The sequence below is a fragment of the Buceros rhinoceros genome, unplaced genomic scaffold, assembly GCF_000710305.1.
Source record: "Buceros rhinoceros silvestris isolate BGI_N320 unplaced genomic scaffold, ASM71030v1 scaffold5382, whole genome shotgun sequence".
Lineage (NCBI taxonomy): Eukaryota > Metazoa > Chordata > Aves > Bucerotiformes > Bucerotidae > Buceros > Buceros rhinoceros.
In genome coordinates, this window is record NW_010400601.1 from 35161 (window position 1) to 47921 (window position 12761).

Consider the following 12761-nt stretch of genomic DNA (forward strand, 5'->3'; position numbering starts at 1 on the left):
TCAGGAATTCATCTTCGAGGAGGCTTACCTGGATGGTCATTAGGGATCCAAGGTCATGGTCCAGTCTAGCTTGGCATGTTGCTGTCTGTAATAAATTACAGAGTGCTGTTGGTTTCACAGGGTCCTTCTGGCAAAACATCCTGGTGGCAGTATCACTGGGTTTTAAGGGAGGCCTTGTAGGGATGTATGATCTGCATGATGTCTTTCATTAAAGGTGTAGAGCTGGCCAGAGAATGACAGTTTAGCTTTCAAGGATTCAGATTTTTTTCACTTCTCACTGCAATGAAAACAAAAGCCTTCCAGTGTTTTGTTTCTTTTTCTTTCCACAACATGAAATTGTATTGAAATTAACTTTTCAATCTGAAAATAAAGGTTTTCTGTCTCAGACTCAAGTCTGGGAGTACGCAGAAAGCTTAGCCTGGACTCGGAATAGCCGAGCTGACCTTTCCCTCTGTCCGCTCAGTGCTATTTTGTTGATAGCAGTGATCATCGATTAGCAGCTACTCCTTTGCAAAGTGAATCGAGGAGCATATATGAAAGATGTAATGTAAGAAAACCTGAAAAAATACTGAAAGAGTTAGATCCCACATACAGTTTACAAACGGAGAATGACAGGTTAAAAATCTGTCCAGAAGTCCTATTCCACAGGATATTTCCATAACATCTGGCATAACCAGCAGCTTTTCAGCCGTAACCTTAGGCAGGTATTAGACACAAGCCTGTGCCGTTCACTGCACCACCAAGGAGCTGTGCAGGAGTCACACTGGTCAGTCAGCTGCCTTGGTCTGGAGCAACTTCACGCTGAAAAGACAATGTGTTAGCAAAAGCTCTCTGCTATTTGGATACGGTTATTTGTGTCCTAAAATTGCCTTCCTGCTGTCCTCACCTGTAAGCTAAACCCTGTCTCATCTGACTGTTAACAGTTGAGGTATGTTTGGTGTGGGCTGCTGAACTGAATGTTAAACCACAGAAGACAGCATAATTTCTAATGAAAAGACCCCTCTCCACCACACCGGTGAAGGTGATGAATTGCGGTATGCTCCATCCTCCTGTATCAGTTTTTATTTTCTGTGAGGAAGGGTGTAAACAACCACATCGCCGATTCTGGATTTGTCTGCAACGATTTCCTAGCAAAAAGTACTTGTCCCTTGTACTTCCAGGACAACTTTTCTGCAGGTATAGAGAATGGACTTTGATTCTCACTCAGCTAAACAGATGCTCTTTCACTCACAGCTGATGCCTACAGGCCCTTGTCCCAGCCCAGCATGGGCCTGTTCTCATCCCCAGGGAGGTGCCCCGTGCCTGGGTCTGGGGCTGCCCCAGTGTCCCCCCGCCCTGCCTCTGGCTGGGGGGTGTGACGGGACAGGGGGCCATGCTGTGCCTTGAAAATATGGGTTTAGGTGTTAGATGAAACACAGGAAGATTTTGTTTGCAGGTACATAAAAATTACATTAGTGAACGTAGGAAACGCATGCCAAGGCTCAGACATTTCGCTCTATCTCTGTCCCAGCCCTATTCCGTGATAGCTGAGCGTGTAACTCAATACTGTAATAAAGGTCTAGTTTGGGGAGAGAAATCATGGAAAGAAACGTGGAAGAGTCTCACGAATAGATGCAATGTTAAGATAAATGCCTCTGACCGGCAATCAACATCGTTTTACACGTAGGAGGTAACGGAAACCTAATCTGGTGCCATACGATACTTTGGCGTAATGCATTTTCCATCTCAGATCCTTTCTCTCTCTTTATACCCTGAAACTTTTGGTGTATTTTTGTACAAATTTGAGTATGTCTATAATCCAAAGACACTTCACCAGCTAGAGAAGAGGTAAAAGGGAAAAAACAAGGTGCGGTAACCCGCGCAGATGAGCGAGCGGTGGATTATGCTGTACAGCTGCTGTCATCCCCATCCCACATGTCTGGGGAGGGGATTTCGGGTGCGTTGTCTGCCTGAGAGCACTCTGCTTTTACCGGTGCTGCTAAGGAGAGCTACGAATTTTGTTCTTGCATTAGTTTTGTCCTTTATAGATATAGGACGGTGTTGTACTTACAGGTTATCTTCCTTTCGTAGTTTGGCAGTCTTTCGCACTGCCTCTCTGTTTAATGCTGCCACCACAGTTCAGTGGGTTTTTTTCCACAGCGTTCATGCTTTTCTTTAGCTGCCAGTTGCAGTTTCCAGATAAGCCTCAGGACACCACACACGAATAACAGAGCATTTTCGGTCAGGAAGTTTTTCTATACTAACATTCAGTGTTGAATTCTTCTGCACAAAGGAAAATGTTTGGGCAGAAAACGGCGGGTTATGCCCCAACCTCCTTGTGGAGGATTTTTCTGAATCACCTGTCCAGAGGTGCTGTTTGCTCTCTGCTGTAAGTCATGGAGAGCAGCTCTAATTTTGGAGGCAAGTTACCTGGAGGCTGTGTTAGTCTGATACACCTCTGTGACCGGTGGTCTCGGATATCTGTTACGAAGAGCCCGTGGTCGGAGCTGCCTACAGGAGTAACCCTGACTCTGGGGAAGATTCCGTGGGATCAAGAGCAAGTTAACAACTTCATTAGTACTATAGGAAAAACCCTGGGAAATACGTTAATCGTTGTGGTGTTAATAGATCATAATGGTATCTTCAAGAAGAATCAGGAGGGCTCTTATTGATTTTTAAGGTATTAAGAAATAGAAAGCGTTTGTAAAATTTAAAACATGCAGGGCTGTTTGATTAGCCTTTTCTTCCAGGAGACTTTTCCTCTATAACTACTTTTTTGTGGTTATAAGCCATCTGTCAGAATTCTTAAATTAAATCTGGAAATGCACACATTTTTTCAAATGCAAAGCCATTGTGAATAGAGGTTTTGGGAAATCATCGTAATTCACAGTCTGCGGCTCTGCGTTTAGAGTTTTGCAGACTTCTAAGAAACTAATGATCAGACTGAATGATATTTTCAGGAACAATTGGAACTTGTTGACAGTGTTAAAAATTTGAAATTCCATATTTTAAAGCAATAAGTGTTTCACATAGTGAGACAGGGGATGTAGCATTTAAACTGCCTGCTTTTAAACTTTAAAATCAGCTGTATGGGGCAGAAGGGGTCCCTCTGGAAAAATACTCGTTTAACTCCTGATAAATTACTCATTTTTGCTTGTTTATCTTAAAGGACAACGTACACAGGACTGTATTCATGGCAGATGAATTAGCTGCTATGTTATGAGTGTGCAGTGTGGTTACTGTGAACCGTTTACACCACCCAGCTCTTCTGAAACCAGTCAGATCATTTGTTTCATCCCAGCTGGGCTCTTTACGTTTACACGGGGCCTGAGGCAGGGGGGATTTCTCATAGATAAAGCTGCACCTCTTTTCCGAGTCCTGGCTGCTTTAATCACTTGGTTTTGTTAAGGGGAAAAAAAAAAAAAAAAGCTGTCTAAATCACTTTTCATTTCTGCTGAAGCAATGACCACTGAAACGACTGGAAGACTTCTCCCCAGTTCAAAGGACTTTGGTCAGCCTGTAACAATAGCAAAACCAGCTTTTTCAATGGCGCTAACACAGGGAGTTCAGAAACAGAGGAATCATGGTTTTGGTCAATTCAACTGTTTGAAAATCTTCACAGATTCATTCACTGTGAGTGAAACACTGTGTGAAATTTTTGGTTTGTGTAGTTCGGCTCACTTTTCCCTCTTTAAACAATAGCAATACCTCTTTAAACAAACACCAAAATGTGTTTGACACAGCATGGTTTAGCATTTAACAGTTCTGGATCCCAAATACAGCACAGACATCAATAAACTGCAGTGATTTCAGCTGAGGGTGATCAGGATGGTTTGGGCTTGAGCCCTTGCCCTGTGTGAAGAGCCTGTAGGACCTGGGTTGCTCAGTGTGGAGCAGAGAAGGCTTCGGTCTAACCGCAGCCCCCAATGCTGGCAGGAGCGTCACTAAGACGGAGCTCTGCTCTTGACGGTCGTGCATGGCAGGAGGACGAGAGCCAATGGCCATAAATTGAAATGAAAGAGGTTCAGTCTGGAGATAAGGACAAACACATTTCACCCTGGGGACAGCCAAGCAGTGGAACAGGGCCCCAGAGCATCTGAGCAGTGTCCATCCTTGGAGTTTGCAAAGCCCCGAGCAGCCTGGTCTGACCTCGTAGCTGAGCCTGCTAAAGACAAAGAGGTGGATTCTCTAGATGTTGGGCTAAGCATCCCTGAATTGGGTCATTGATGCTGTTTGAGACACGTCTCTTATAAGAACATCTCATCTACATTAGGAAAAAACATCCAGTAAAGCAAGCATAGATGTTCTCCTTAAAACAATTGCTGTAAACTGGAATGCCTTTCACATTTCCTTCGACACAAAATGAAGAAAAGCACTACAGTTCTGTCCTTTGCCTCTCTCTTCTCTGTTATCTGGGAGTGATTTCCAGTCCATCCTGGTCTTTCCCTTTCCCGGTCCCTTCTGTATTACTCAAAAGCTTCTCCCTAATGATTACCGCTGTTCATTCTGGCCTTCCTTCTCTGTGCATAATGCGCAGTCGGGTGCTGGGACGTAAGGTGGGCTGCCTCTCCATCGCTGCTAGAGAAAATAATTCAGTATGTGCTGTGTCAGGCATCTCAGTACAGTCTTGGGCCATGAGACGGCTTACAATTAACTATCTATATTGTTTATAAAGATGATAGCAAGTCATGTCTCTTCATTGCTAAACAGGAATTATGCTTAACGAGAGCATCAGAACTAAAAACGTGTGCTCTAATGTATTCAGCTTCACCTCCCATGCTTTAAAACCGCCCTTTCATCTGCAGAAGCCAGGACTGTGAAATTGAAAGTACCTGTATGTGTATTTGAAAGATGAAGAAAGTCTTTCTGCAGGCGTTTTCACTTGGAAAATGAAGGCACATTTATATCTGCAACCCTTTCAACGTGTTTTCTGAGACAACGTTATTCACAGCATAATTTCTACAAGTCATTCGTGAGACTCTCAGATCTCGGACTGCAGACTGTTTTCAAACTGCACTTTGAGAGGGGATTTCCAGAATTCGGGTTGACGGAATTGGTATTCCTCAGACAGGTCAGTTGTATTCGGTGTGTTCTGTCCTTGAACAGGCAAGAGCGACTCTTGTTTCAGGCTTTTTTGATAGGTATGCCAACTTTGAGATGAAATTCCGTATCCAGACGCTTTGTACATTTTGTCCTTTCCTCATGGGCAGCTGATGGTTAGCTCTCTTTGAAATGTGCAGCAAAGTCCTTAAAGCATCCTGACACTCACTGGAGAGTCTGCGGGAGGTTGTTTTAAGGAGCTGAGCTGTCCCATCCCGCTGAATCCAGCAGACATGTTTATTTTGCACAGCAGAACGCAGGTATCAGGATCCAAGAAAGGACTTGAACATCTGATTTGGCAGTAAAAGCCATCACTTGTATTCCTTGCTCAACTTTGCTGCCAGTCCCGTGAAAGTTGTTTTCACCTGCTAGAACAGGGCCAGGCAGAGATGACACTGGGAGTTTCCCCCGGTGGGTCAGCTGAGGTCACCCCAGGAACCCCCCCCAAGCGTGTGCAGGTTTGAGGGGTGACGGGAGGCGAGGGTCCTGGAAGGGTTACTGTCACAGCAGACACAAGTCTCCCTGGGCTGAGGCTGTGCCTTGTGGCCACCCCCTGCCCCAGCATCGCAGCTGGAGGAGCACCAGGGGCCTCCCAGTTACAGTAAGGTAAAATTAGAGGTAAGGTAGGCAGCAGGGTGATGCACTTCTCGGCGGCTCCTCAAGTCAGTGCTGCTTCCTCACTGACTCATCTCTGCACAAAAGGATATGAAGCATCTAGGTTTTGTAACAGATTGTTCTGCTTGGTCTGACTGTCTGTTTACTATGGTTAGTCGGCTGGTTCCTCCCTGACAAACCTGTGCTAGAAACTTATTTAAAAACACATCTCTTCGTTTCTCAAGGAGCTTTTATGTGTGTATCAGTGAAGGCAAAATTTATATTGTGCTGGGACTGGAAAAGCTGCTTGTCAAAGAGAAACAGCTAGTAAGAAAGATCTTGCTCTAAAAATGATACTCTGGATCTGATCCATTGAATCTATTTTAGTGGTCCTGTTAAATTCAGTTTGAGTGTATTGAGAGTAAAACTCATTTTAATATAATGGAACTACTCAAAAAAAAAAAAAAAATGGAGACGGGGGGGAATTAGGCTTGATCTCCAGACCTGGAAGTGAAAGAGAAAGTTGACAGACCTTGCAGCCTCTAGTGGATGTATGTGCATGAAAACACACCAAGTACTGGTGCCACAGATAAGTTCACTTTCTGCACAGGGTAAGGTTTTCAAAAGCCCTTACAGGAGCCTCCTGCCTCTCCTGGTTATCCAGAGAATGGCACCTCTCTGAATTCCTGTGGTGGTTGTGGGAAGCCCATCTTTCTGTGTTACAGCTAGAAGTACCTCTGCCATCCCCTCTGAGGAGTGCAGGTGCTCTCTCTGTTTGCAAACGTACACTTCATAGATCCGTGCTACCAATTCCTCGTGCTTCAGTCCTACCTGGACTCCCTTCTTCATCCTCACGGGCGCCTGCTGCTTCCCCTGGATGCTCAGCAAGGAGAGCGGCCGGAGCAGCCACGCATTAGGCTCAGCTTCCACCCATGCGACAGCGCAACCTACCCTAACTCCAGCCTGTGGTGGTGGCGGTGCGGCCGATACCACGAGAGACTGAGCACGTTCTCCGTCTCCTCCTGAGTATGCAGATCCTTAAATACTCTGTGCTAGCGAGGCTGTATTCGTGTTCAAGTTCATCGTTTCCATTTATTTAAGACAACAGGCTGTCTACTGGATCAAAACCCGCCCTGTCAGACAGAGCTGCAGGTCTTCAAGGGCAGCAAACATTGCTGGGAGGGCAGCATTGTGAATTAGAGCTCTCCGTCTAAAGGAGATGTGAGAAGCTGTGCTCTTGTACAGTTCCTAAAGCTGATGGATGAAATAGGGACTTAAATGTGCCAACTGTGTCGCTGTTGTGCACCCGTACGTGATACGATCTCTCAACTCACGGCTACTCCCTGGATCCCTGAACTGCCGGCGTGTTCCCGTACGGGATGTGTTCAGAACACCTCACTCTGCTGCAGTGAGCAGGGATGTAGCAAAGGTATGTGGTTTCAAAACGGAATTTTAACGTTACCTTAAATTCCTTCCTGCATGGAGGTTACTCTTTGTATTTGAAAATTACTCGGAGCCTTTTAGCAATTGTGGTACCTGGTAGCTGGAAGGCCACTTTCTTTAAACATAGAAAAAAATCCAGTATCAGAAGCCTCTTTGGAGCCTAGTGCACATCTAATTGTCTTTCTTGATCTTAATTATTTAGCAAGTGCTAATAAACTGTACGTATCATGACACTCATGTTTAATAAGCATATAAATTTAATTGATCTTTTTCCTCTTTCTTTGAAGGCTAACAGGGAATTCACTCACGGGGCAATGGCATTAGAACTTCCAGTGTAACATTGGGTTTTAATAAGCCTCCTGTTTGCAGCACACATGTACTTAAGACTGCCTGGAAACCAAATCAGCAGAGGAAAGGGATTACTTTAGATTACTTTGAAACCTGCATTGTTTGAAATGGCCTCTGGTGACCAGCTTTCGTGAATGGCTGATTTTACTTGTGGGGGACGTCATCTGGCTCAGTTGTACTAGGCTCTTTTGTATGGCAAGTGCACTTCTTGCATGTGTTGAAATACGAAATTCTAAAACAAGGTAAATCAGAAGGTAAGAAATAAATTTAAGAAACTGAATAGTATTAGAGGTCTGTAACTTAGCAGTAGACACTCTTTTTTTACTGAAAAATATGTGGGAATTTTCTTCTAAAACTTTCACAGATTTGAAGTTAATATAAAAATATTATTTTTAATTTTCTTTAATTTTTTCAACTATATTAACAGCATTAAAATCAAAGACATATTTTTCTTTTCTCAGAAACAGTTCATTTCTTCTACAGTTATGTATGTCACAAATGTTACGGGAGTTTGTTGTTTTACTTTGAAATATGAAGTGCTGGAAACTTTTTACTTACTAAGAATATCCCTTCACCTGGACGAAGTTACAAAAGTGGGTTAGCAAGTGTCCCTTTCAAGTCACTGCAGGCTTCCTCCTTTCCTGTCTAACTGTTCGCAGAATTACAGTGTGAAAACATAATATAAGGTTATTATTCTCCCTGCCTGCAGACACCTCAAATTGTAGCTACTGTGAATTAATCTAGCTGGAGGCACTGATGCTACGTCGTTATAATACTGAGATTACATCTGGAAGGTGAGCAGGTAATGGGTCGGTTAGTGAAGTGGGTTGGAAATCCAAAAGGGAACGGTTAGATTAGACCCAGATAGGAACTATGTTCTTCGTGTTCACTGTAAATCCTGCGCTTTACAACTAAGATTAGGGGATTAACCTTTAAGAAGAGATGGTGGGTCTTGCTTTTTCCTGACTTCTGCTGGACTGTGTGTTTCCTGTGGCTGCAGGCTCAAGATCCCCACAGGAAGCTGACCCACAGACCTGCGTGGTCGTGCGTGGCAGGCTGAGATGGCAGTGTTTGCCTTCTAAATGCAGGACAGGAGTGCGAGTTTTGAGAGGAGCAGTAACGTTTAAAACAGGCATCTGTCAACTGCTTTTTGCACTGAAGCACTGCACCGTGTCAGCGGAACTGAGTTGCTGTTGCTGCAGGGCGTTACAACCCTCTAGCCATCAAAGCAATGCGATTTAAGGAGGGGTTGAAGACTTCTGAACAGCTAGGGTGCTTTGCTGCAGGTGAACACCTCTCCCTGCCCTGACCCTTTCTTCCGTAATTTCAGTCTGTCTGCGCAGTCTTCATGAAATGACTCATCTGCTGGAATTACTGATCTTGCTGGACCTCTAACTGCACGCCTGTGGTGATTCCTAGCACAGACCGTGTGATAGTGTAAGAGGTCTATCCACCCTTGGACATCAACATCTAAGATTTGCAGAAACTGCCTCTGTGTTGCTGAGAACCCCTTTCACCTTGGATGTTCCACAAATGCAAACCTTCCTGGAGAACAGCCGCGTTGCTGGCAGGCACACTGCGCTTCAAAGCAAAGACGGAAAAGGGTGGGCAGAAACCACTGCATCTGACCTTTGCAGGGGCACTGGTGGGTGAAGCCACCTCTGGTTAATGTGGCGCCAATGACAGCAGCTTCTGGCACTACAGCTGGACTGGCAGGGTTTTGGTGGGTACCTGGTCAGCAGCATCTCAATGTGACCAACCTCCAGGGTCGTACTGCAAACTACAAAATGCTGTCAGGAGCAGGATCCCGGCTCTGCTTTTTGTGAAGGGTGAGAATTCTTCTTGTTGGCTTTTGCCTTTCTGTTTTTCTTATGGAGAGTCTGATTTGAAGGAAACAGGGAGCACTGGGGTCATGTTCCTGTAAAAAAACATCCATCAAGGATAAACTGTCAAGGCAGCAGGTGACAGGTAAAATGTGTAGGAAGATAATGCTCCTCTGCTTAGGAAAGGCAAGGAAAGCACTTTTTCTTGTGGCGACTGATATCTGAGCTTTTGTTTGTTTGAGAGACTTTATCTGTTTGTTTACCAGAGAAGCCTGTAAGAAGAAATTATCCAAGACGGTCTTTTGCTAAAGGAAAGGAGACAACCAATCACTTGCAATGACAAAGCCTTCTGCTGCTTTTCTGGGCCTTGGTATGGTTTTGTGCGAGTCGCTAACACTTGTCAGCAAATCTCAAAAATGCCCTAAGTAGCGAAGCTTCTGTTTGCGGGCTATATCTTAATTACATACAACGAGGTAAATCTTTGGAGGCAGGAAAATCTAAGAGAGAAACAGTTGGCCAGATACTGGATTGACACTTAACCACAAAATTGTTGCCACATCAGGAGTTTCTTGACTTGCGATCCCTTAGACTCTCCATTCCCTGGGCACACTTATTGCTAATACCAGGGGAACAGAAACTGGAGTTCTGCTTCTCAAGCTCCATGATCACAGTCCACGGTATTACTAGTATTGCTGCTGTTTCCTTTATTGTCAGGGTCGGCCCATTCTTGTTTCTGAGGAAAGGCCACTGGAAGAGCAAGCCTTAACCTATGGCTTTGGATGATGGGCTGTCCTCGCTGCTTGCGCTCGAAACAAAACACCACCACCTTGGTGCAGAGAAGGCAAAGCTGTCTGCCCTTTGCTACCGCTTGGTCATGAATTACCAATGCGGGGCAATGCTTAGCCCATGGTGTTGGGGACAGGTACACGGCCGCTATCCTTACTCACTATCCCCACATTTGATTTGATTTGCAAACAAGAAAGCAAGCTGTTCATGTAAACCAGGCTCCCTGTACAAGCTGCGTTTGTAGAATATTAGACATGAAGAAGTCTCTACCCCTTTAAAGCTTATAAGGGAGCATACGTGTGGATACTCAGGGCCCTGTTTCATAAACCAAGTGTGTGATTCTGGACGGGTTTTTATTGGCCAGACACAAACCGGCACTGTAAGTGAACATAGTAAAAATGTGGACAAGAGAACAAAGTGGATTTTCAATGGGAAAATGCTCTTTCTTGAAACCTGTCCATCTTTTGTGGTGTTCCAAACCAAGCACTTTCAGTCAATGAACTGAAACATCTTAAATGCTTCTTGGCCAAAATGAATATAAAATCTGTCAGTAGTTTCAAAACCTACTGTTCTACCTTTTGCTTTTCCTCCTAGTCTCTGAAAGATACTCTCTGAAGAGACCCAGAAATAAAGTTCTCCTTGCTTTTATGCCACATGCACAAAGTGGCACTGTAGCCCTTCTTTGCAGTGCTCAGCCAGCGTAATTCACGTTTCTCAAGTAATTCATTCTCCGTGCCAACGAGTCCTTGAACTGCCTGTTAGAATACTAGCAGCGCAGAACCAACTAAAGATCCAAATTTTCAGATTTTATCCCATGAAAGGTGAGTACGAACCATGAATTTCTGCTCCTGTGAAAAAAATAAAAAGGATGGCTTTTTATTACATCCAGATGAGGAAAACGGTTTCTTTGGATTTCTCTGGTTTCATTTATTTACTGACTGTTTCAGTTGAGACAGGTATGTTCTATAGAAAATATAGTGAAAATTTTCCAAGTGGCGTGTGTAGAGGTTATGATCACCACTTGGTTTACTTGGCTAGAGAAGAGCTGTGTATAGTACCATCTTGATTTCTGAACACCCCACAAAACAATTTTAAGTTTACTTCCCTCTGTGAATTTGAAAAGGTCCCTTTTAGAATCTCCCTTGGTTTTCTCTTTAAGACGAACTACTGAAGTGTTTGTAGGGACACGTGTGAAGTACCGGCCAGTATCCAACACAGAGGCCGCAGCCTCCTCTCTGCTGTCGGGCCTCTCTTTCGATGGTTTTCTCTGCCTCATGTCCTTCTAGGACTGGGAAACGGGCTGTAGAAGGGCAGGTTGTCACCTGTTAGTAAAGATTTGCTGTGTGTAAACTGGGATGGTTACGAGCAACTAAAGATGGTGTTGCTGGGCTTTTGTGCAAGAACCAGTCACTGAAACTTAGGGCTTATACGTGTATATCAGCCCTGATACTTTCCTTTAGCCCTCAAGAGGAGGAAGTGAGAGTTGGAAAATAAACCCTTCATGCTCACTCTCCTAGAAAAGATGTGCCTAATGCAGCCCTGTCTTGCTAAAGCAAAAGGATTATTTTTTTTTTTTAACTAACACAGCCCAAAGAGGTTAAAGTGAGGAATACTCATTAATGTTCTCTTGGATTAGTGTAAATTTTATTAGCTCTTGTAGTTTTGTACTGTGGGGGATTGCTCAAACACGTTGGTGCCAGTGTTTGCTCAGCGCAGTCAGGATGACTGCTCTTTCTGGGTCAACATTGTCTGAAAAAGTTTGCTGTACAGTACAACTGAGGTAAGAAACTAAACATTGAGTCTCACTTCACGTAGCCGTTCGTGCTTTGTGAGGTAAGCCAAAGTTTTGCTATTTAAAGATCAGACACATAGAGAAATTGTATTTCTGCGTTTGCACCTAGAGCATGTGGTGTCTGGTGTCTGTCAGAAGGAGGCTGCCTTCTCCTGTAAGCCTCATCTTCGGGGCTTTTGTCAGCTTTTGTGAGACTTGGCACAAATACATGGAAATTGAACTATTTTCTAAAGTCAGTCCAGACTAATTACAGCCTTCCAGTCGGCGTACCTGAACACTGTGTATCCACCAGTGGCTTTTGACAGGAAACGTCAGTCCCCTGTACTGGCTTTGCAGTGCTCTAGTGTTAGCTGGAGGTGGGACTGTTTGGGGCAGAGACAATGGAAGACAAGATTTCTCTGCAACAGACACTTGGATTTTCCTTTTAAAGATGTTCACACTCTTCTGGTGTAATTACAGCCTGACAGAGTGAGGAGCGTGAAACTGTTTAGCTTGCGAAGCTTAAAATAAAAGTGAAATAAAATGTGAAAACAAGAACATGATCCTTTTTCTAGCAGTCCAGCACCAAGTCCTGTCCCCTCCCTCTCCGACGGCTTCTTCCCCTGAAATTTAGCACACCTTCCTGTTAATGCATATTTAGGTGAGTGGTGGGGCCCTTTTTGTGTTGCGCTCTCTGAATTTTTTCGGCTTATTAATCTGTTTGTAGTTCACGTTGCGTGTCTGAATATGAAGTCCCAGGTGTGGGTGCACAGCTCTCCTTGTGAATTATGATCCCTTCTCGTTATATAACGTGTGCCCCAGTTCCCATGCAGGCTTCCCTGTGGACAGACCTCTTGAATGTTCTTGGGCTTGTGTAGTTTTATGTTTGGGGCGGGGGGGGGGGGGGCGTGCTTTTT